Source organism: Nicotiana tabacum, chromosome 17 (genome assembly GCF_000715075.1).
Source record: "Nicotiana tabacum cultivar K326 chromosome 17, ASM71507v2, whole genome shotgun sequence".
NCBI classification, from domain to species: Eukaryota; Viridiplantae; Streptophyta; class Magnoliopsida; order Solanales; family Solanaceae; genus Nicotiana; species Nicotiana tabacum.
The window spans coordinates 15,193,735-15,220,284 of record NC_134096.1 but is presented as its reverse complement, the minus strand read 5'-3'; the positions used below and the strand labels follow the sequence as shown (position 1 = coordinate 15,220,284).

The 26,550-nt window shown below is 40.2% G+C and overlaps 1 pseudogene; it reads right to left on the bottom strand.

The window, feature by feature from the left end:
- Positions 1–980: 980 nt before the first annotated feature.
- Positions 981–26,550, bottom strand: LOC107822475 (uncharacterized; annotated as a pseudogene).

Sequence of the window (26,550 nt, the reverse complement as noted above, 5' to 3'; positions counted from 1 at the left end):
TCACTACTTCATCGAGGTTAGGCTCGACACTTTCCAATACATGGGATCGGTTGTACTGATGCTGCACTCTACACTTTCTGTGCAAAATTTGATATCGGTTCAGGTTGATCGAGATTTGCTATTGGTCCGCTGTCCGGAGACTAAAGGTAGATCTGTCGGCGTTCACAGACCTTGAAGTCCCCGTCTATCTTTTTATGTCCTACTGTTTTCTTTCATTCAAACAGTTGTATTTCTTTCAGACTATTACTTGTAGTAAATTCTAGAATGCTCGTGAATTGTGACTCCAGATCCGGGTGGTAGTAATTAATACAGTTTTATGATATTCCGCACTTATTATATTTTATTTTAGTTAATTATTGTTATTTACTGAATGAAAATAAGGAATTGGTTTAATGATTCTCCAACGTTGGCTTGCCTGGCAAGTGAAATGTTAGGCGCCATCACGGTCCCGTCGGTGGGAAATTTAGGGTCGTGACAATGGCGAAGCTAGAAATTTCTCCAAGGATGTTCAAATTTAAAAGAAGTAAAAAAACTTTCCGACAAAAGGTGTTCAATATGTGTTATATACTTCTAAAACGTAATATTTTATCTATGTACACAGTGTAATTTTTCGACGAAGGGTGGTCAACTATGTATACGCACCAAAGATGGGGGGAGGGGTGAAAGGTAGAAGTGAAAAGAAAGAAAATTTAAGATGTAGTTAGAAAAGGGAATGGCTGCTTCAACGTACATGTTACATACTTTGTATCTGCATCTGTTATATGAGCTCCAAAGAGATCCAGGTGAGTCAGACCAGTTAAACCTACTCCTTTTAAAAAGAATTACACGTTTAAAAAAGAATTACACGTTTAAATTCAATTACAACTACTATACGGTGAAAATATAATCAACAGTAATATTTACTCAAAGGCTAAAGCAATTATAGAAATCAGAAAAATATATTGTAAATACCTGATAATTCCACCATGTCTAGATTCATCTCAAACTAAATTACGGAAAACTTCTTTATACACCACGTTTCTAGCTTCATTCGTTATTTGGCCTTCATCATCGTAAACTAAAATCTTCAACTCTTTTCTACTTGTCACGCGTGAAAGAGCAACATACAGTTGTCCATGAGTAAATACTGGCTTCTTCAAAAATAATCTCACATGAGACAATGACTGGCCTTGACTTTTATTAATTGTCATGGCAAAAGATACAACAATTGGAAATTATCTTCACTAGAACTTAAAAGGTATTCTTGCATCTGATGGTGTCAACGTCATTCTCGGGATAAACACTTTTTGTCTAGCCACATTACCCGATAAAACCTTGGCTTCAATAACCCGATTTCCAAGTCTTGTGATGATCAACCTCGTACCATTACACAATCCATATGGCTGGTCTATATTTCTCAGCAACATCACAGGAACACCAACCTTCAAAGTGATAGAGTGATTTGGAATTCCAGAACATTTAATACCGTTTAGGAATTCGGGTGTATGTACGTGCTCCAAAGCTGAAAAAGAATGATCAGACATACAAACTGTATCAGAACTCAAATATGTCTTCTCATGACTATGATTGAGTGAAACCATATATTCATTGATCGACTCAACCATATCAAGAGTCAGAGCAAGAATTGCTCTTTGTTGGAGGTAATCAATGTCACTGGAATGGCTAAAGAAATCTGGATATGTACTTTCAACAATTGTCGATATTGGATCATCACAATTATTTATGAGAAAATCATCGGGGATTTGGACTTTCTCAATGCCATCAATGGAACTACCAATCCTTCCATCACCGATTGCCAAAATCCATTCAGAAATTTTTTTTAACTCATCCAAATGTGCATCTAACTGATCTCTTTGTAACCTCATATTCTTTGTTAGATTTAAGACTTCACAGTGAGTTCACAAATACGAAGAATTAAGAGTAGCGTTAACAATATCTTGCCTAGATCCTTTAGCAATGACAGGCAAAATTTGTCTGAGGTCGCCACTAAGAACAATTGTTTTACCTCCAAAAGGTTTATCAGCACTGGATGTGTCTTTAAATCTAAGAATATCTCTAAGAGTTTGATCAAGAGCTTCAAAACAATATTTATGCATCATCGGTGCCTCATCCCAAATAATCAACTTTGTCTTTATAATCAAATTTGCTAGAGGACTACCTTGTTTTATATTGCATGTTGAATCTTTAGTTGGATTGAGAGGGATTGCAAATCTCGAATGAGATGTTCTACCACCCAGTAACAAAAGAGATGCAATTCCACTTGATGCAATAATTAACACGATGTCTCCTCTAGATCGTATGCCAGAAGACAGAGTCTTCCAAATAATAGTCTTTCCAGTTCCTCCATAACCATACAAAAAGAAGAATCCACCTTTGGCTTCATTCACTGCCCTCATAATTTTGTTATAGACCGACTTTTGTTCAACTGTCAAATTCATTAATAATTGTTGATGTTCCTCTAACAGAGAACGACGATTATAACGCAATTCATCAAGGATTAACCTATTGCTATGGTCAACTTCTTCTTCATTGTAAAGAGGTCTTGGCATTGTTGGAAAATCCTGAAAACTTCTTCCACAGCTTTTCAAAACTTTTTCCAACTTTTGTAAACAACGATTTTTCAATTCATCAATCTGTTAGCTCTGCCTCTGAAAGAACAAAAAGAATTATAGAATTTAAATAACCATAATATAAAAAATATATTACATGATTACACTAATAAGGTATATTTAATTTAGCTTTTTAGTTAGGTTATTTGCTTATAATAATGATTTACACAACAAAGAACTTATGAATGCTATGTCGCGAAACTCCATATTATCTTAAACATAAAGGTCATAAATTAAAGAATATCAATTATAAAAAATTAAGTAAAGAAATCAAATACAAAGAGTTTCATATAGAAGTTTATATTTTCGTTCAAAATTTGCAGATTTTGTTTTAAATTTTGTGCAAAATTTAGTCGTGGAGTTATTAAAGACTCAATATGTTAACCCTTTAAATATACTTGGAGCTAGACTGGTTATATACTCACGTGTACACTAAAATAACTATAAGGATATATATGCATGTAATTTTTATCCTTTTATCCTCTTTATAACTATATTTAGTTATTATGCTACAAATAACTACTTAATATCCTCATATAGACACTGAAATTATATAAAAAGAAATTATTTGATAACTTGGAAATAGAAAGCTGATATTTGTACCTGGATTATTCAACAATACTCTTTCTTCATGGAGGATATCTTCCGATAATAATTGCCATGTCGATTGCCAAACATATTCCTGGCCGAGACATCGAATTGGATAACAATAACATAGCAAATAATTGCCTAAGATATGATGGCATTCCTCAGTTACTTGCTTCCTTTATGGCATCCACATATTCTTTATCATCATCCAATAACCCAAGTGCATAACATGCATCTCTAAAAGTGAGATGGTTATGATTGTTGATTCTTTTAAGATCCTCATAGGATTTTGGACCTTTAATGACATTCAACAACAATCTGAGATAATATAATTCGCCAGTTCCAGGCAGAACAAAGAAAATTCTTCCAATGGAAAATGTTGAAGTTCTTCTTTTCTCCCATCTTTTCAATTGTTTCTTCCAAACAAAACTTAAGAGGGAATTCTGCATAAGTCAATTCTCTTGCTTCTGGCAATGTTTTATTTGTCTCAAACCAACTTAAAAACATTGATTCCCTTACACTTGGTCTATTAACAATATCATCAATTAGATCATCATCAGAGAATATAAAATTTTGTTCATTTGGAAGATGAAATGATAATCTTTCCACAGGAGGTTCTCTATGGTGAATTGGAAATTTGATTATTCTCCACGCAGCTTCACATGGTGATATGTATCGGCAATCATAATACATATTTATTACATCAATATTTGATGAATCTTCCTCTTGCACACTTTGAGAAAAAGCAACAGTAACACGGTCATTTCCTTTGTTAATATACTTAAATAAGTACTTAATGGATCTTGACCGATTGCACCATTCCACATTAATATGAGCAACATACTTAAGTAATAAGAACTTATTGTGAGGCACCACATACCTACTATCCAAGTCAATACCATCCTTTTTGATAGTTCTACCATTATCCCTTCGCCTATAAACAAGATAACCCTCTTCATCAATTGTTGTTGACTCAACAAACCTTTTCGGAAAATGCTTGGTACATCTTCCGTTCTGAATGCAAGGAGAAGATTTTCTTGCAGAATCACATGGGTCTGTACTTATTGTACGGAGATGTCTGTACTTATCTTTTTGGCATGGGTCTTTGCAGGATAAGTCATCTCATTATCAGCCATTGAATCCTACAAAGGAAAAATAAATTATCAAAACCATATTGTATATAAGAAGCTATACAGGCAAAGTTTGAATTAGTTACCTTGAAAGTTGTGTCTGCATCAGTGTGTTGTTCACACTCAAAATCAGGATCCTATTAAGAAAATAATAACATAATTAATTTAAACTTGATAATCCCTTATATAAAATCAAAAGAAAAATTGGTATATTATGAAGTATTTGAGTAACGATCACATACAGTGAATGTATCATCTTGTGGAGATTGACTATATTGTTGTATAAGGTTATCGTCCTCGCTGATCTTAACAACATTATAAACTTCCGCATGCACTTTAATGTTGGAGCTCTTAACAGTCACTTTAAACAGGATTTTTTTGTCAAGAATATCATACAACTCCACTGGATAAGAACACTCATCAATAGCACCAGAAGTCTAAGACCGGATTAGTGTTAGAAGTGCTAAAACACAAAAAATTCAAATAAAAAGTACAACTACTAAACCATCCCTTAAATCGTTAGCCTGCTTTTCATTCTGGTAGGAATGGTATCAAAAACAATAATAGAGTTCTTCCTTTTGAGTGATATAACAAATGGTCAGTTCTAATATGTTTTAAGGGTGTTTTTGATGTCTAGAATTTTTACTATAATTTTGCAAATATACCATATTTACCTTTTTACGTTTATTGAAAAAATATACTAACAATTAAAATAAAAAAACATATCTCAATTGAACTTTCATTTAACTCATTAGCAGACTTCCCAATGAGGTTTGTTGCTTCACGATCCCAAAGCAACAAAGATATAAAACCAGTGCGATCCATTACTTGCACTTGAAGCTTGTACCTGAAAAATACGTTTAGAATAAGAAATTGAAAATTTAGTTTTATTTAATTTTTTAAGTAAATAGAGAAGCTTATCAAACCTATGAGTGGCAGAACTATCAAGGCGGTCACATTTCTTGCAGTGGAATTTACTTCCAATTTTATCAACCTTCTTCGAGCATCTCTTGCACCCCAAATATGACCATTCTTTTTCAAGTAGCAGATTCACTACAGTCGCAACAATCCAAATGTGTCCTTCCTGAAAAGAAGTAAAGTTGTAGCAATGTATCTAGCAAATTTGATTGTCCTAGATGTGGAGAAACATGAGTTCTGTTTTGATGTCGTCCTAGATGAACATGTTACAAATGATGTGGTATTGTTTCATCTTACAAATGAAAATACTAATCACAAAGACAACTGATTTATGTGTTTGTTCAGAGATTATGTCAAAAATTTATTTGAACTACCTTTAGCTTTTTACTTTTCAAGGAGTGGTATTTTATCATCGCTTTCCTCTACTATCTCATACTTCTGTTCTTTCATATGTAAAGCATTTCCAGCTTAATGTGTTGGTTTTCAGTTTCCTATCATGGTTGTACCTTAAGCAATATTTTGCAGGTTTATCGACCTACTGTGCAACCAATTATTCCTACCATCTTTCAGCGCACAAAAGCAACATGTTTTGCTTATGGCCAGACAGGTCTGTCTATATTCCTTCACATTCTTGTTTCAGTTTTTAATATAGGGCACTCATTTATTTTTTTCTGATAGTTAATATAGGGTGCTGAATTATCTCCCCGGCTCTAGATTATTGCTGCTCGTTTTGTTCTATAATATTTCTGTGCTTGCTATATAAGTTTGGGAGAATTTGTAGAAGGGGAATAAGCTTGGCACAGGAGATCTTAAAAAAGTGTATTGAGATTTTCCAACTTCCAGTTATGTTGTGATCTCATTCATCTATTCTTGTTTGTCTGGCCCATGTGACTAAAATGCAAGATATACTTGAGGTCAGGTCTTGTTTAATCTGCTTGGTCAAAAGGTGCACATTAAATGAGTTATTGAATGTATGAGGTTAAATTCTTTTAACAACTACAGAATGTTTTCCTTCTGGAGTTGAAGGGATAATTCTTGACTTTCTATCTTTGATATTTCTATATTCAGATTGTGTAGTGCTCATAAACTTATGCAACAGGGATTCTAAAAAATATAGATGTGCACATTTAGGAAAACAAATAGTATTTTAGATGTAACAGTGTTATAAATACACAACTTAACATAAGTTCAGTACTAAAGGAGTTTAATAGATTAGTCACCTCCACGCAGTCGACCAATTCTCTAATAATTTTAACTTCTACAGTTCCAGTAGCCAACTCATCAGAAACAGAATAACTACGCTGAGAAGGTATTTGACTAATCCTGAAAGAGTTAGCTTCATTCACACTTGCCAATCTGTATTTACGCAAGGTTGTATTAGTTTTAACAATAAACAATTATATTTTTAGTATCCACATACACTTAATTTATCAAATAACTAACCTGGACTTAAAATCAACAGCTTGAGAAAAATTCGGGTTAATCAAGAGCTTTGAGGCATGCCAAGTATTACGCACAGAATATTTGCCTATATATAACTTTAGTTTATGAACCAAAAAGTTAACGTAAAATAAATTCCCATGTCATCAAGACAATAGAAATACCTTGAAATTTGTGAGCTTTTATCAGCTGCATAACAACTATGACTGGCTGATGGGGTGGCTGGATAAATGTGGCAAGATCTGGTCTACGAATTCTCCCCAAAATGTTGCCGAGATATTATTCCTCCTGCATAATTTATATAACAACTTAATCAGATAGCGATAAGTAATCTTGTTAAAATATATAACAAAGTAAATTCATATACGCAATCTTACTCATGATCTTCAAGTTCTGCATTAATAAAAGTGGTGGTCTTATGTGATGACCCAAAATGTCATTTTTAAATTTAATAAGTAATTATGTGTTTTAAGACTTCAAAAAGTAATATTTTATTATTTCTCGACTTGCGTGCACAGGCCGTAAAATTTTTTGGAAAGTTTTTATGTGAAAGATGGATTAAAATGTAAAATAGAGCCTTAAAATTCAACTGAGTTGATTTTAGTCAACATTTTGAGCAAACGAACCCGGATCAGTATTTTGATAGTTCCGTTAGGTCCGTATAGTGATTTGGTACTTGGGCATATGCCCGTAATTTAATTTGAAGGTCCCTAACTCAAGTTATGACCATTTAACGAAAACTAGTAATTTAAAGGCTAAAGATTTTCAAGTTTGACCACGGGGTTGACTTTTTGATGTCGGAGTCGGAATCCAGTTCCAAAATTTTTATAGCTCCGTTATATCATTTATGACTTGTGTACAAAATTTGAGGTCAATCGGACTTGATTCGAGAGGTTTCGTCGTCGAATATAGAAGTTGGTAATTTCATAAGATTAAAGTTTCAAGTGAGTTCGCACAAGAGCTAACTTCAAATGAGCATAACTCTCATGAAACGAAATTTTGTATGGTCTATTACCTATCAAATGAAAGATATTTGAGTTTAGTTTCTAACTCTTCAAACCGTTCATCATTTGGATACTCCTACCAAAAGTTAGGACCAAATTACCAAAGGCTAACAAAATGCGATTCTGCGACCATTATGCGATCGCAAAATGGTTATGCGACCACAAACTGGTCGCAAAATGGTTCAGAATAGCCCAGTTCTGGGCACCGATTTATGCGATCATTTTACGACCCGCACACCAATTGTGCGGTCCATTATGCGACCGCATACCTATTTTCGGAGGGGTAATTTTTTTATTTTCATAACCCGACCCCATTTTGATAAATAGGCTTTGAGGTTTATTTTGGGGCATTTATCTGATGATTTTAGAGAGAAGTGAGAATGTTCTAGAGAGAGGAAGTAGATAAAGTGTCTTGTTCATCAAATTCTTGTCCAAGCCTTGAAAACCAACAAGAAATTCCTCAAGTTCTTCATCAAAGAGGTACGGTTCTAACCCCTAATCTTCAATTTCGAGTTTGGGTAATGATGGGTGATTAAGAGTATAATTCTTGGGGTAAGTGTTCCTTATCCTATATTGATTATATTTCATGATTCCATACTCATTTACATCATGAATCCGTGAATCTAGAGAACAAAAATCAGATTTTTATAAAATCTTCCAAAAACGAGAATTTAAGATTTGAAGGTCCATTTGATATCAAAATTGGATAATTTTTGTATGGTTGAACTCGTAGCGGAACGGGTGTTCGGATTTTGTGAGTTTTTCAGGATTTGAGACGTGGGTCCCACTGTCGAATATTTAAATGAATTTAGATTTTTATCCAAAAAATTAGTAAATTCATATGGAACTAATTCTTATGATTTATATTGAGTATATCGAATTGTTTGTGAATAGATTTGAAGCTTTTGGAGATAAATTTAAAAGGAAAAGTTGTGGTCGAGTAATTGATTGGAATTTGCAAAGCGAGGTAAGTGTCGTGGTTAACCTTAACTTGAGGGAATAGAACCCTTAAATTATTTGTTATGTGAAATGCATGTGAACGACGTATAAGCGAGGTAACGAGTGTCTATACGTCGTCAAATTAATTGTTTTCCTGCTTACTTGAAAAATCATAAATTATTTTAAATCATAAATTAATTATTATAATAATTGTTTCTCTCCTATTCTTTGTCAAATATTAATTCTTGAATTCATGCATTAATTGTTACATGCTATTTGAATTATGTGTTTTAATTGCTATTTGACATTTAGCATATTAAATATTAAACTGCCTATTTTCTCCCTGATTTTCATAATAATTTGCTATTTGTCATTGTTTGTTTCATAATTAAATCATAATTAGTGTATGCTTGTTGTCTTATAATTTTATATTAATTGTTGCATTTATTAGAAAAATTTCTTCTATAAGAATAGGTAAATTGATATATTGGAGGATCGGGTTGCACGCCGCAACAAAATTGATTGAAATGGATATATTGGAGGATCGGGTTTCACGCCGCAACAGACTTATTAAAAAGTCCATATTGGAGGTTTAGGTTGCACGCCGCAACAGACTTATTAAAAAGTCCATATTGGAGGATCGGGTTGCACGCCGCAACAGACTTATTAAAAAGTCCATATTGGAGGATCGGGTTACACGCCGCAACAGACTTATTAAAAGTCAATATTGGGGGGTCGGATTGCACGCTGCAATAGACTTATTAAAAAGTCAATATTAGGGGATCGGATTGCACGCCGCAACAGACTTATTTAAAAGTCTATATATACTTAATTGAAATAAATATATGACAGACTTGATTAAAAGGAATATATTGGGAGAGCGGGTTGCACGCTGCAACAGAATTGAATGTGATTATGTTGTGAGAGCGGGTTGCACGCTGCAACAGATTTGATGGAAATGATAATTGGTTACGACTGTTGAATTGGCTTCAATTATTATAAATGAGTTACCTGATTTATTTCTATGATTTGTTGGTGTTACTAATATTGCGTACAGGTTAATGTAAGTGACCCGCCTTAGCCTCGTCACTACTTCGTTGAGGTTAGGCTCAGCCCTTACCAGTACATGGGGTCAGTTGTACTGATACTACACTCTGCACTTCTTGTGCAGATTTCGGAGTTGGTCCCAGTGGCGTACCGTAGACTTGCTCGGATATCAGCTACCTAGAGGAGACTTGAGGTATAACTGCATGACGTCCGCACTTTTGAAGTCCCCGTCTATTTTACTTTAGTTGTGTGTTTATTTTCAGACAGTTTTATTTTATTCAGACCTTTATTTGTATTATTCTAGAAGATCGTGCACTTGTGACACCAGGTAGAGGGCGGCCTAAGAAGTATTGGGGAGAGGTGATCAGACAGGATATGGCGAGGCTCCAGATTTTCGAGGACATGACACTTGATAGGAAGATGTGGAGGTCGAGTATTAGAGTTGTAGGTTAGGATGTAGTTGAGTCTTGACTTACTTCGTACCATTGTGGGACTAGCCAGGTAGGATTTTTGTCTAAGATAGCTAGTGATAATGTTGTGTTTTACTACTTCGCTTTTCAGTGCATGTCCTATTTACTAGCTATCGCTTTTGCTTTGCATCTTTCTTCTATATTTCATGGTGTTCCTATTTTTCCTATGATTATTGTGGTGATACTAATATTGTCTCCTTTTGTCCTTTTGTCTTTTTGTTTTCTTGAGCTTAGGGTCTTTCGGAAACAACATCTCTACTCCTTTGGGGTAGGGGTAAGGTCTGCGTACACACTACCCTCCCCAGACCCCATTAGTGGGATTTTACTGGGTTGTTGTTGTATTATTTACTACATTTCAGACTTTACTTCCGCATTTGTTCTTTTTTATTAATAAATTTTAGAAATTGTTTTAAAAAATGATAATTTTATTCTAACGTTGGCTTGCCTAGCAAGTGAAATGTTAGGCGCCATCACGGTCCGAAGGTGGGAATTTCAGGTCGTGACAGTTGGTATCAGAGCACTAGGTTGCATAGGTCTCACGAGCCACGAGCAAGCTTAGTAGAGCAGCTGCACCTGTTGAAGAACCTCAGGTGCACCTTCAGGAGGAGGTTCCAGTTCAGAATGTACCGGTTGGACCAGTTCAAGTCCCGGAAGGATTCATAGCCACTCGAGTACTTCAGGACGCTCTAGTCCGTTTGGTAAGTCTTATGGAGGGAGTGGCCCATAATGGTACATTTCCAGTGGCACCAGCCGTCTCACAGGCTGGGGGGGAACAAACTCCCACTACTCCCGCTCCGGAGCATATGGCTCCCCATAATCAAGCTCCAGCAGTCCCGCCAGTTGGGGTAGTTTAGCCAATTGTTGCGGCACAGACTGGTGATAGGCCCGCCATGTCTTTTGAGGCCTTATTGAGACTGTATAAGTTTACTAAGCTCTTTCCAGTTCACTTCAGTGGTACACCTTCTGAGGACCCACAGGATTATATTGAACGCTGTCACGAGGTGCTACGGAACATGGGTATAGTTGAGACCAATGGGGTTGATTTTGCTGTATTTCAGATGACGGGTTCCGCCAAGAGGTGGTGGAGAGATTATACATTGACCTGACCAGTTGGATCGCCTGCACTTTCCTGGGAGCAGTTCTCTCAGCTATTTTTGGAGAAATTCCTCACTATCACACAGAGAGAGGAATTTCACAAGCAATTTGAGCGTCTACAGCAGGGCAGTATGACTGTTACTCAGTATGAGTCCCGTTTTGTGGATTTGGCCCGTCATTCTCTCCTTTTACTACCTACTGAGGGAGAGAGAGTGAGGAGGTTTATTGAGGGACTCACTCACCCTATCAGGCTTCAAATGGCCAAAGAGACCGGAAGTGAAATTTAATTTCAGGCAGCTGCTAATGTCGCGAGGAGGATCGAGATGGTTCTTGCACAAGAGAGAGGGCAGAGGTCTGATAAGAGGCCTCGTCAGTTTGGTGGTTTCGGTGGTGCCTCGTCTAGAGGCAGGGGTAAATTTGGTAGGGGTCATCCTCCCAGACCATTTCATTCAGCACTTCATGCATCGCCCTGTGCTTCAGGGAGTCACGGTCCTATAATGCCTTACTCTAGGCAGCCAGCATTCAGTGCCCAATCAGCTCGTATCAGTGCACCGCCACTCCAGAGTTACTACAGTGGTTATCCAGCCCATTTGGGTCAGCTTCAGCTTTAGCAGCCACGGCATCCGGATAGGTGTTATGAGTGTGGGAACATTGGTCCCATCAGGAGGTATTGCCCTAAGTTAGCGAGTAACAGATCTCGACAGGATTCATGTGCCATCATATCGGCACCGGTTGCTTCACCGCCTGCTCAGCCAGCTAGAGGTAGGGGTCAAGCAGCTAGAGGTGGAGGTCAGGCCATGAGAAGTGGAGGTCAGGCCATTAGAGGTGGAGGTCAGGCTGTTAGAGGTGGATGACAGTCAGTTAGAGGTCGTCCCAGGGACACGGTTTAGAGTGGTGGGGCCCAGCCCTAATTTTATGCTTTTCCAGCTAGGCCTGAGGCCGAGTCATATGATGTTGTGATCATAGGTATTATTCCAGTTTGCCATAGAGATACTTCAGTTCTATTTTATCCAGGATCTACTTATTCCTATGTGTCCTCCTATTTTGCTTCATATTTGGTTGTGCCTTGTGATTCTCTAAGTGCTTTTGTGTGTGTATCTACACCGGTGGGAGACTCTGTTGTAGTAGATCATGTATATCGTTCATGTGTGGTTACTATTTGTAATCTTGAGACTAGTGTGGATCTTCTACTTCTTGATATGGTAGATTTTGATATCATCTTGGGTATGTATTGGTTGTCACCTTATCATGCTATATTGGATTGTCATGCCAAGACAGTGACCCTAGCCATGTCAGGGTTACCTCGGTTAGAGTTGAAAGGAACTCCTGGTCATTCTGCCAGCAAGGTTATTTCTTATATGAAAGCTCGGCATATGGTCGAGAAAGGGTGTCTAGCCTATTTGGCTTATATTTGCGATCCCAGTACGGATGTTCCTTCTATGGACTCAGTACCAATTGTTCGTGAATTTCCAAAAGTATTTCCTGCAGATTTGTCGGGAATGCCACCCGAGAGAGATATTGACTTCTGTATTGATTTGGCTCCGGGCACTAAGCCCATTTCTATCCCACCATACCATATGGCCCCGTTGGGGTTGAAAGAATTAAATAAGCAGTTACAAGACTTGCTTGATCAAGGATTCATTAGACCTAGTGTCTCTCCTTGGGGTGCTCCAGTACTATTTGTAAAGAATAAAGATGGCTCTATGCGGATGTGTATAGATTATCGATAGTTGAATAAGGACACTATCAAAAACAAATATCCGCTGCCAAGAATTGATGACTTATTTGATCAGCTTCAGGGTGCCAAGGTATTTTCGAAGATCGATTTGAGGTCTGGTTACCATCAGCTAAAGATTAGGGCATTTGATGTCCCTAAGACAGCTTTTCGGACTCGATATGGGCATTACGAATTCCTAGTGATATCATTTGGGTTGACAAATGCCCCTGCAACATTTATGGATTTGATGAATCGGGTGTTCAAGCCCTATTTGGATTCTTTTGTGGGTTGTATTAATTGATGATATCTTGATTTACTCCAGCAGTCGAGAGGAGCATGAGCAGCATCTTCGGAGTGTGCTTCAAACTTTGAAGAATAACCAGTTATATGCCAAATTTTCAAAATGTTAGTTTTGGTTAGGTTCAGTTGCCTTTTCGGGGCATGTTGTATCGGCATAAGGCATAAAGGTGGATCTTAAGAAAATAGAGGCTGTTCAGAATTGGCCTAGACCTACTTCAGTTACAGAGATCCGGAGTTTCCTGGGTTTGGCAGGTTACTATTGTCGGTTCGTGGAAGGGTTTTCATCTATAGCAAGCCCATTGACCAGACTAACCTAGAAGGGTGTCCCATTCCGATGGTCAGACGAGTGTGAGTTTAGCTTTCAGAAGCTCAAGACTGCTTTGACTAAGGCGGCAGTGTTGGTATTACACATAGGTTCAGGATCGTATACAGTATATTGTGATGCATCTCACATTGGGCTTGGTGCAGTATTAATGCAAGATAGCAGGATGATTGCATATGCGTCGCAACAATTGAAAGTTCACAAGAAGAACTATCTTGTTCATGACTTAGAATTGGCAGCCATTGTTCATGCGCTGAAGATTTGGAGGCATTATGTCACGACCCAAACTAACCCCTGTCGTGATGGCGCCTATCGTAGAACTAGGAAAGCCGACTCATTTCCAAAACAAACCGATATTTTCATTTCAAAGATAATTTCAATGTTATTTAACACAAAAACCTTCGTAAAGGAGTTCCAATCAAAATAAAAGTGCGGAAGGAAAAGCCCGACATCGGGGTGTCACTAGTCATGAGCATCTACTACAATCTGTCTAACAATATCAAGGCTAACTCCGCCTGGAAAATAGCTAAATACAACTAGAGGAAGATAAGAGGGAGAAGAGCAGGGGTTGCGATCCCCAAACAGCTACCTTGTTATTTCCAAGAAAAATCTGCAACCAGAACAATTAATAACCGCTACCGTATCCAGCTACACCTGAATCTGCACACAAGGTGCAGGGAGTAACATGAGTACGCAAACTCAGTAAGTAACAACAATAAATAAAGACTGAGCAGTAGTGACGAGCAATAAAGCATATAACGTTCATATCGGGAAATTTCAGTAAAATACCACATGCTTTTAAAATCAGGATTTGAATCAAAACATCTCGTTAAAATCCAGTCCCAGTAAAAATCATTTAAAGATATTTTTCAACAGTTTTCAAACAGAGGAAAAATACAAAGGTAAGCAAAAATGAAGAAATCATAAACAGCCCCTCGGGCAAACCTCGCAATCACTCTTGCCACTCGGGCATACCTCACAATCACTCTTGCTACTCGGGCATACCTCACAATCACTCATGCCTCCCAGTCACTCAGCACTCGACACTCGGCACTCGCACTCAGTAGGTACCTGCGCTCACTAGGGTGTGTACAGACTCCAGAGGGGCTCCTTCAGCTCAAGCGATATATCAAGCCAAATCATGGCATAAATCACTCAGTCCCTCGTCCGATATCAAACATGCTGCGGCGTGTATCCCGATCCCATAAATATGCAACATGCTGCGGTGTGCAGCCCGATCCCATAAATATCCTCACAAATCAGTCCCTCGGCCTCACTCAATCATAAACCTCTCAAGCCACTCGGGCATTTCAGTAAAAACAGGGCATTCGGCCCAAAACAACATTTATATGCATCAAAATATAGTCATAAAACTGAGTTATGCAGTAAACAAGTATAACCATGACTGAGTATAGATTTTCAATCGAAAATAATGAGAGAATAGTAAGAAAAGGTCCCTAAGGGTCCAAACAACACTGGCACAAGGCTCAAACATGGCATTAAGCCCAATTTATAGAAACTCTTTCTAAAACATTTAAGTATCGTATAATTTCCACAAAATATGCAACTTTACAATGCTACAGGACGGACCAAGTCACAATCCCCAACAGTGCATGCCCACACGCCTGTCACCTAGCATGCGCGTACCTCGAACGTGTCAAATCTCTACCCCGCAATGCTCTTGACTCTGGAATCGGCCTCCAAATGCTCTGAATCTATTCACAATCAGTACAATACCATCAATACGTGCTAATGGAATGAATTCCACAAGAAAAGCTACAAAATTAGACCAAAACCCGAAATTGGCTCAAACCCGGCCTCCGGGCCTACGTCTAAAAATCCAAAAAAAATTACAAAACTAGAAAGCTCATTCACTCACGAGCCTAACCATACCAAATTCATCAAAATTCGACATCGTTTGGTCCTTCAAATCCTTAAATTACTCTCCAAAACTTCCAAGCCCTAACCCCTCATTTTCACTAATTACATGATTAAACAACTGAAAATCACCATATATACGGGTATTAGGGCTCAAGTAACTTACCTCAATGAAAACTCCCTTGATTCCCTCTTCAAATCTCTCCCAAAAGCTCCAAAATCGAATAGAAATGGTGAAGAATGCACCAAAATTCGCGAAGGGTTCTATATATGGTTTTTGCCCAGATTTTTTGCACCTGCGGAAACTTTCATGCTTCTGCGCCACTGCACCTGCGGAAAAATCCATCGCAGGTGCAGAACTTACTTAGGAGCCCATCTTCCGCATCTGCGGCCCAAAACCCCGCGCCTGCGAAGGCGCACCTGCACGCTTCTTCCGCTTCTGCGAAGCCTGCCCAGCATCCCCCTTTCCGCATCTGCACCCCAAGTTTTGCACCTTCGGGCTCGCAGATGCGACCTCCAACTTGCACCTATAGATCCTGCCTATCCCAGCATTTCCCGCACCTGCGAACTCCACACGCGTACCACCGGCCTCGCACCTGCGACTCTTTCTTCCGCAGGTGCGAAAATAACAGTGGCAGCAGCTTCAGCTGCATTTTCCAACTTCGACAAATCTGTTAACCACCCAGAATCACCCCGAGGCCCTCGGGACCTCAACCAAAAATACCAGCAAGTCATATATCAACATACCAACTTAGTCAAATCTTTGAATCACGCAAAACAACATCTAAACACCAAATTACCCTCGGATTCAAGCCTAAGAACTTCTAAATTTCCAAATTCGGCAACTGATGCCGAAACTAACCAAACCATGTCCGAATAACCTCAAATTTTGTACACACGTCAAAAATGACACTACGAACCTACTCCAACTTCCGAAATTCCATTGCGACCCTGATATCAAATTTTCCACTGCCGACCAAAATTGCCAAATTTCCAACTTCGCCAATTCAAGCTTAATTCTACCATAAACCTCCAAATCACATTCTGGACGCACTCCTAAGTCCAAAATCACCTAACGGAGCTAACGGAACCATCAGAATTCAAATCTAGGATCGTTTACACATAGGTCAATATCCAGTTGACTTTTTCAACTTAAGTTTCTACTCCAGTCCCGAACCAACTAACCCGATATAATATAATATAGATGAATAACACAAAAAGAAGTGAAAATGGGGAAAACGGGGATATAACTCTCGAAACGACCGGCCGGGTCGTTACATCTTCCCCCTCTTAAACATTCGTTTGTCCTCGAACGGGTCTAGAAACATACCTGGAGTCTCGAATAGGAGTGGATATCTTCTCTGCATATCCCGCTCAGTCTCCCAGGTGGCCTCCTCCACAGGCTGACCTCTCCATTGCACCTTCACTGAAGCTATATCCTTTGACCTCAACCTTCGAACCTGCCGATCCAAAATGGCCATCGGCTCCACATCATAAGTCATATCACCCTCCAACTGAACCGTGCTGAAATCCAAAACATGGGAAGGATATCCAATATACTTACGGAGCATGAAAACATGAAACACTGGACGCACACGCGACAAGCTGGGTGGCAAGGCAAGCTTATAAGCCGCCTCCCCTATCCTTTGAAGCACCTCAAAAGGCCCAATGAACTGGAGGCTCAACTTGCCCTTATTTACAAACCTCATAACACCCTTCATGGGTGATACCTTCAGCAAAACCTTCTCCCCAACCAAACAAAACACATCACGGGCCTTCCTATCCACGTAGCTCTCTGCCTAGACTGCGTCGTGCGAAGCCGCTCCTGAATCAATTTCACTTTATCTAATGCGTCCTAGACCAAGTCTGTACCTAAGAGCCTAGCCTCACCCAGCTCAAACCATCCAACCGGAGATCTACACCTCCTCCTATATAAAGCCTCGTACGGAGCCATCTGAATTCTCGACTGATAACTATTGCTATATGAAAATTCCACGAGTGGCAGAAACTGGTCCCATGAACCCCCAAAGTCAATGACACAAGCATGCAACATATCCTCCAATATCTGAATAGTGCGCTCGGGCTGCCCGTCCATCTGAGGGTGAAAACATATGCTCAACTCAACCTGAGTACCCAACTCTCGCTGCACGGCCCTCCAAAACTGCGATGTGAACTGAGTACCCCTATATGAAATGATAGAAACTGGGACACCATGCAGGCAAATGATCTCTCGGATGTAAATCTCAGCCAACCGCTCTGAAGAGTAAGTAGTACCAACTGGAATAAAGTGCGCGGACTTAGTCAGCCGATCCACAATAACCCAAATAACATCGAACTTCCTCGAAGTCTGTGGGAGCCCAACTACAAATTCCATGGTGATCCTCTCCCACTTCCACTCTGGGATCTCTAATCTATGAAGCAAGCCACCCGGTCTCTGATGCTCATACTTAACCTGCTGACAGTTGAGACACCGAGCCACAAACCCAACTATATCCTTCTTCATTCGCCTCCACCAATAGTGCTGCCTCAAATCCTAGTACATCTTCGCGGCACCCGGATGGATGGAATACTGCAAGTTGTGGGCCTCCTCAAGAATCAATTCTCGAAGCCCATCTACATTAGGCACACATATCCGGCCCTGTATTTTCAGCACGCCGTCATCACCAATAGTCATATCCCTAGCATCACCTCTCCGAACCCTGTCCTGAAGAATGAGCAAGTGGGGGTCAACATACCTACGCTCCCTGATACGATCATAAAGAGAAGACCTGGAGACCACACAAGACAATATCCGACTAGGCTCGAAAATATCCAATCTGACAAGCTGGCCCGCTAAGGCCTGAACATCCAATGCCAAAGGTCTCTCTACTGCTGGAAGATATGCTAAACTCCCCAAACTCTCAACCCGGCGACTCAAAGCATCGGCCATCACATTGGCCTTCCTCAGATGGTACAGGATAGTGATATCATAGTCCTTAAGAAGCTCCAACCATCTCCGCTGATGAAAATTAAGATCCTTCTGCTTGAAAAGATGATGCAGACTCCGGTGATCAGTATAGATCTCACAATGAACCCCATACAAATAATGACGCCAAATCTTCAAGGCGTGAACAATGGCTGCTAACTCAAGATCATGGACAGGATAGTTCTTCTCATGGGTCTTTAACTGGTGCGAGGCATAGGCAATCACCCTACCCTCCTACATCAAAACACAACCAATGCCTATCCTCAAGGCATCACAATACACGGTGTAAGAACCTGAAGCTGATGGCAGAACTAACAAAGGAACTATAGTCAAAGCAGTCTTGAGCTTCTGAAAGCTCTCCTCACATTCATCCGACCACCTGAATGGAGCACCCTTTTGGGTCAATTTGGTCAAGGGCGATGCAATAGATGAAAATCCCTCCACAAAGCGATGGTAATACCCCGCCAAACCAAGGAAGCTCCTAATCTCCATGGCTGAGGACGGTCTGGGCCAACTCTGCACCACATCTATCTTCTTCGGGTCCACCTGAATTGTCACGACCCAACTGGAGGTTCATGACTAGCACCCGGGCCATACTTGCCGAGCACCAACGTACATTTTATCTAACCTTCTTTATTATCTTTAAGGGCCGACAAGATCAATATAAATAGTAGACATGGATCATGAACATCCAACAATGAAAGATAATGTCATGAACATACATAACATGGGACGACAAGACTGTCAAGAAACTATATATAAGGTACGAGCTATCATGATGCCATGAAAGACTATACAACAAAAATCAGCCGAAAAGGCATTCTAAACCATACATAAGTCGACACCTGTCTATGAGCCTCTAAAGGAACATAAGTGCTACAACATTGCCGGAACAGGGCCCCGACATACCCATAATGTCTATAACAAAAATGCATACCAAGACCACGGCAAGTCCGGAGAAGGGATCTCGCCAATAACCGCTGAACTGGACAGCCTACTGTGGTGGGGGAGCTACGTCTACCTGTCTATCAGGACCTGCAGCACGACATGCAGCATCCACAAATAAAAAGGACGTCAGTACGAATAAAGTACTGAGTATGTGAGGCAAGAAAGCATAAGTAAGAACAGTAATGTAAACAGGGATAGAGAATATACAACCTGTGACATCTGGGTACCTCTGAGGGCTACTGACATGAAATACATGATACATACATATATATACATAAACTTTTAAAACATACGCCTTTGTGGGCATCACCATCATCATATCGTACCCGGCCATAATAGGCTCGGTAAAACGTACCCGGCCATCATAGGGCTCGGTAGAATCATACCCGGCCACGTGGAGCTCGGTAAAACCCAACTGATTAGTGGTTGCACAATAGGTGTCGTACCCGGCCGACTATAGCGCGGCTCGATAGAGTAAAATAGATACATATATATTATGCATGCTGGACTCATTGGAATCACATTTTGAACCTTTCGGAGTGACATAAGGTTGGTATCCTTCGTACACGTTATTAGGATTAACTCTTCATCAAGAATCTTATAAGAATCAGGAACTACCAACAACATTTATAATATAAGAATAAGAGAAGTAGCATCAATATCAATCGTTTCATAAGAAGGGCAGCAATGTAAGTACTGCTAGCTTCTAAGAGTAGAGTATCTTTGGGAGCTCGTTCATTACATTATGTACAATTGGAGTCGTGAAAAAGAATGAAGGGGATAGCCTCACATACCTTGTATATACTGCCCAACCTCAAGCTATGCAAATGTCACGACTCCTTTGTCTACAATAAGACAAATGACACTATCATTATAGTTTAAGCGTCGTAACTATTATGTATCGACCACAACCTATTTTACGATGAAACGGACAGCACATCCCCTATTTATATGACTTAACACAAGTCAATACAATAACCAAACAGCCCAAACAACATCATTAATAATCATATTGAGCCTCCAAAACAGTCCACCAACCAACAACATTACTACCAAGCCTTTCGATATATATTTCACAAGTTCTAGCTTCAACGACTTAGCTGCAACTTGGATAATCTTAAATATATATAGAGTAAGAGGTTCCTTACCTTTAAACAGAAAGAACAACTCCAATTTGACCTTAATTTTCCACGAAATATCCCTTCAATTCTGCCACAAGAACAAGGAAGCGAAACTAGCAATTAATTCGGGTTTTTCGGCACTAGAATTACTTTAGAAGACTTGAAATCACCTAGGGTTGATATTAAAAACTTGAAGGTGTATTTACAGGACATAAAAAACTTAAAACAACCTCCCACACGAGCTGGAACAACACAAAAATCAGCAACAACAAGAAGAACAAGAAACTTACTAGCGCCACGGGATTCCCGACATTTGATTTGTGTTGTTTGCCCTTTGTTTCGGTCTTGGATCATGAGAGAACCTTGAGAGACTGTTTTTAGGGTTATAAGGTCTGAATATACTGAAACATAATGACTTAAAACGGGGTTGAGGTATCTTATATATGTCCATATGTCTTAAACCGCCTTTGTGGGCCCCATAGAGAGCAGCTTGGCGCACTCGCGCGAAAACGCGAATATCTCTCTATTCCGAGATCGTATCGATGAAAGGTTTAATGCGTTGGAAACTAGACTCATAGATCTTAAATTTTATAGGTAGATCACCCCATAATCCAAGCACATTGGGAGAAAAATGCAGTAACATTTGACCTAAAGTTTAAGTAAAATTATAAACCTAAGTTGCGACAACTTTTATCGACTTTTGTTTCATAACTCGCTTGACTTCAAGACTTATGATGCGGATATTATATGATTAAAATACATTAAAACAAGACCTATTGGGACAATTAATCACCTCTAGTGTTACCCGAAAATACGGGTTACAACATCCTTGATTCGTTTAACTTCAAATACTTGTTAACCACTCTTATACACCTTTGTATCGTTTAAGACCTATAGGATTAACTTCTTATCATCTCAAAGATAATATCTTCTTGGATTTACGTCGACTAACTTACGGCATAATCTATGGTATGCGAATTTGGGTTGTAACACCCTCTCCCCCTTAGGAATATTCGTCCTCGAATGTAAGGGTTTATGGGGTGTCTAACTCATCGTGGATTCCGACGGAGATTTCCGGCTGAGTTTCCCCTATAAAATGGACACTAGCCAAACTTGCAAGCAGTTAAACCCAACCTATGGCCTTACAAGACTATACAAAGCATTATGGATATGTACATTATCTGCATATCACCATTTTGTATTAAAAAAAGAGTATTCACAAGCTATTGCTTACCTCATAGAGCCGTTTCACCTTATAATGCGTCCTTCTTTCCCCCGGCATCCTCGTTATCTTCACTCTGGAATAGGTAAGGGTATTTAGACTTCATCTCCTCTTCTGCTTCCCATGTCATTTCTTCTATATTATTGTTCCTCCATAACACTTTTACGGAAGCTATATCCTTTGTTCTCAGCTTGCGGACTTGTCGATCTAATATAGCCACTGGCACTTCATCATATGATATATCCTTTGTAACTTGTACATATTTGATAGGGACGACCCGAGAAGGGTCTCCAATACATTTCCTCAACATAGATACATGGAATACCGGGTAGACAAATTCCAATTTAGATGGCAATTCTAACTCGTAAGCAACCTGTCCAATTCGTCGAAGAATTTTGTACGGCCCAATATACCGCGGACTCAACTTACCCTTCTTCCCAAAACGCATAACACCCTTCATCGGCGAGATCTTCAGGAAAACCCAATCACCAACCTCAAATTCTAGATCATGACGTCGGACGTCGGAATAAGACTTTTGCCTGCTTTTTGCCATCCTCAGTCGCTCTTGAATCACTTTCACCTTCTCAATGGCTTGGTGAATCAAATCTGGCCCATATAATTCTGTCTCACCGACTTCGAACCATCCAACTGGTGATCTACATCTCCTCACATACAGTGCCTCATACGGGGCCATTTTAATACTGGAATGGTAGCTATTATTGTAGGAAAATTCTATAAGTGCCAGATGGTCATCCCAATTCCCCTTGAAATCTAGAACACATGCTAGTATCATATCTTCAAGCGTCTGGATGGTACGTTCAGCCTGTCCGTCAGTCTACGGATGGAATGCAGTGCTGAGATTTACTTGTGTGCCTAAACCCTTCTGAAAAGACCTCCAAAAGTTAGCCGTAAATTGAGCTCCTCGGTCTGATATAATAGATACTGGCACACCATGAAGCCTAACAATCTCCTTGATATACAACTTTGCATAATCTTCAGCCGTGTAAGTTGTCTTAACTAGCAGAAAATGGGCAGATTTTGTAAGTCGATCAACTATCACCCAGATGGAGTCAAACTTATGATAAGAGCGAGGTAATCCAATAATGAAGTCCATATTAATCACCTCCCATTTCCAGGTCGGAATCTCTATATTCTGAATCAATCCACTAGGTTTCTGATGCTCGATCTTTACTTGTTGACAATTAGGACACTGGGCTACAAATTTTGCAATAGACTTCTTCATGTTATCCCACCAATACTGCTCCTTAACGTCATGATACATCTTTGTCGAGCCAGGATGGATAGAATATCGGGACTGGTGAATCTCAATCATAATCTTCTCTCGCAACCCTGCCACACTAGGTACATATAATCGGCCCTGGTATCTCAGTGTCCCATCTCCTCCGATCTTGAAAGTTGTAATCTTACACTGCTGAATTCCCTCTCTCAATCTTACTAAGGTAGGATATTCATATTGCCGTGCTTTTACCTCGGCTACCAAAGATGATTCTGCTGTATTTTGTACAGTAACACCTCTGTCATCAGAGTCCAACAATCTGATTCTCATATTGGCCAACTGGTGAAGCTCTTTGGTCAACCCTTGTCTACCTGCCTCAATATGTATTAAGCTTCCCAATGACTTACGGTTGAGAGCGTCTGCCACAACATTAGCTTTACCGGGATGGTACAATATCTCGACATCGTAGTCTTTCAGTAATTCAAGCCACCTACGCTGCCTCAAATTCAACTCCTTATGCTTGAAGATGTATTGTAAACTCTTGTGATCTGTGTAGATGTCAACATGGACGCCGTATAAGTAGTGCCGCCATATCTTCAAAGCATATATTACTGCAGCCAATTCCAAATCATGAGTCGGGTAATTCTTTTCATGCTTCTTCAATTGTCTTGATGCATAAGCAATCACCTTTCCACGTTGCATCAATACGCACCCCAAACCTATACCTGAGGCATCACAATATACCACATAACCTTCTGTTCCTTCTGGGAGAGTGAGCACTGGCGCGGATGTCAATCGATTCTTTAGCTCTTGAAAACTATGTTCACAAGCATCAGACCACTAGAACTTGGTAGCTTTCTGTGTTAACTTAGTCAATGGTGCTGATATAGAGGAAAACCCTTCTACAAACCGCCTATAATATCCTGCTAGCCCCAAGAAGCTGCGGACTTCTGACGGTGTTGTAGGTCTCGGCCAATTCTTCACTGCATCGATCTTCTGAGTGTCGACACTAATACCCTCATCAGATATCACATGGCCAAGGAATGCTACTGAGTTCAGCCAGAATTCACATTTAGAGAGCTTAGCATATAACTTATGATCCTGAAGGGTCTGTAATACTATCCGCAAGTGGCCCGCATGTTCCGCCTCCGAACGAGAATACACCAGAATGTCATCAATGAATACGATCACGAACACATCAAGATAGGGCCTGAATACACTATTCATGAGATCCATAAAAGCTGCTGGGGCATTTGTTAGCCCGAACGACATCACCAAGTACTCAAAATGCCCATATCTTGTCCGGAAGGCCGTCTTTGGAATATCCTTCTCCTTAACCCTCACCTGATGATACCCTGAACGCAAGTCAATCTTGGATAAATACTTGGCACCCTGGAGTTGGTCAAACAGGTCATCAATTCTTGGAAGTGGATACTTGTTCTTTATTGTAAACTTATTCAACTTTCGATAATCGATACACATCCTTAACGACCCATCTTTCTTCCGCACGAACAACACTGGCGCACCCCAAGGTGAAGTGCTAGGCCTAATGAAACCCTTATCCAGCAAGTCCTTCAACTGTGCCTTCAACTCTCGCAACTCTGCCGGGGCCATCCTGTATGGAGGGATAGACATCGGTTGAGTGTCAGGCAATGCATCAATGCTAAACTCAATCTCCCTTTCAGGAGGAATGCCTGGGAGTTCATCTGGGAAAACATCTGGAAATTCATTGACCACGGGGATTAATTGTAGAGTAGGCGGCTTCGCCTCCGCATCCCTAACGCGAACAAGATGATAAATGTAACCTTTTGAGATCATCTTTCTTGCCTTAAGATAGGAAATAAACCTACCTTTCGGCGTAGCAATGTTCCCCTTCCATTCAATGGCGGGTTCACAAGGAAACTGAAACCTAACCATCTTCGTACGACAGTCAACATTTGCATAGCATGAGGCCAATCAGTCCATTCCCATTATCACATCGAAATCAACCATTTCTAACTCAAATAAATTTGCCGAGGTTTGACGACTACAAATCATCACAGTGCAACCTTTATATACGCTTCTAGCAATCACAGAATCTCCTATCGGAGTGGATACCGCAAGTGGTTTACTTATCAATTCAGGTTCAATGCCAAACTTATTAGCCACAAAGGGTGTAACATATGATAAGGTAGATCCTGGATCAATTAGCGCATATACATCATAAGAAAACACAGACAATATACCTGTAACAACATCCGGAGATGACTCGAGATCTTGTCGACCTACTAGAGCATAGGTTCGATTTTGAGCACCACTCGAACTCGGCACTGAACCTCTACCTCTACCACGACATGTCGACTGTTGAAAACCTTGTGCTGGAGGTCGAACAGATGAGGAAGAACCAGACACAGATCTAGCCGGTTGAGCCATACCACCACCTCCTCTGTTAGGACAATCCCGCATCATATGGCCACGCTGTCTACAAGAATAGCACGCATCGGAACCTCGACGGCACAGTCCAAAGTGGGTCTTGCTGAACTGATCACAACGAGGTGTTGGGGGTCTCGTCTGACTAGTATCTCTATGAAATTGTGAGCCTGATGCCCTCAAACTCTGACCTGAACCAGAATAGGTAAATCGATCATACCGAGGCCTCTAAAACTTTGGAGGAGCACTAGCTACAGGTGGCACCTAACTCCTCGAAGATTGGGGCCTGATACTGCCTCTGAACTCATCATAATACCCTGCAAATCTCGCCCTCTTATGCTGGCCCCTATCCTGCTCCCTATTTGCCCTTTGCTGGCGCTTACGATCCTCTAGGGTCTGGGCATAAGCCTGAATACGGGAAATATCCATGCCCTCTACCAAGGAGGTTGTTGTGCACTCATTTATCAGATGTGGTCCCAACCCATTCACGAACAGATGCACCCTATCACTCATCTCGGACACCATATGGGGAGCATACCTTGCTAAAGAATCAAACTGTATACTATACTCTCGTACACTCATATTACCCTGTCGAAGGTTCAAGAACTTATCAGCTCTAGCTCGTCGTATCTCAATTGGCAAGTAGTGACGAAGAAAGGCCTTAGAAAATTCCTTCCACACGGCTGGAGGAGCGTTCGGACCCCTAGATCTCTCCCAACTATCATACCAGAAAACTGCTAAATCCCGTAACCGATAAGAAGCCAACTCTACTGCCTCCGTATCACTAGCATGCATAACCCGCAATGTACGATATATCTGATCAATAAATGTTTGTGGGTCCTCTTTGGGGTCTGATCCGGTAAACACTTGAGGGTCTAGATTAATAAAATCACGAACTCTCGCACTAACCGGTTTATCAGCAGCACCGGTATTCTGCCTTTGAGCCTGAGCAGCTACCAAGCTAGTCAATAATTGCACCGCAATGCGCAAATCGTGGTCTGTAGTGCTAGACGGATGAACTGGATATACTGGGTGCCTCCTAATATCCTCTGGAGGGGACAGAGAGGTATGAGACGGCATCTCACTCTGAGCCTCACTTTGGCCTGCTCTGGCTGGAGGCACCTGAATGTTACCCTCTCCCACAGCTGTGTCAAGCTGTTTACTAATTGCTTGCTTCCTAGTCGAAGGCAT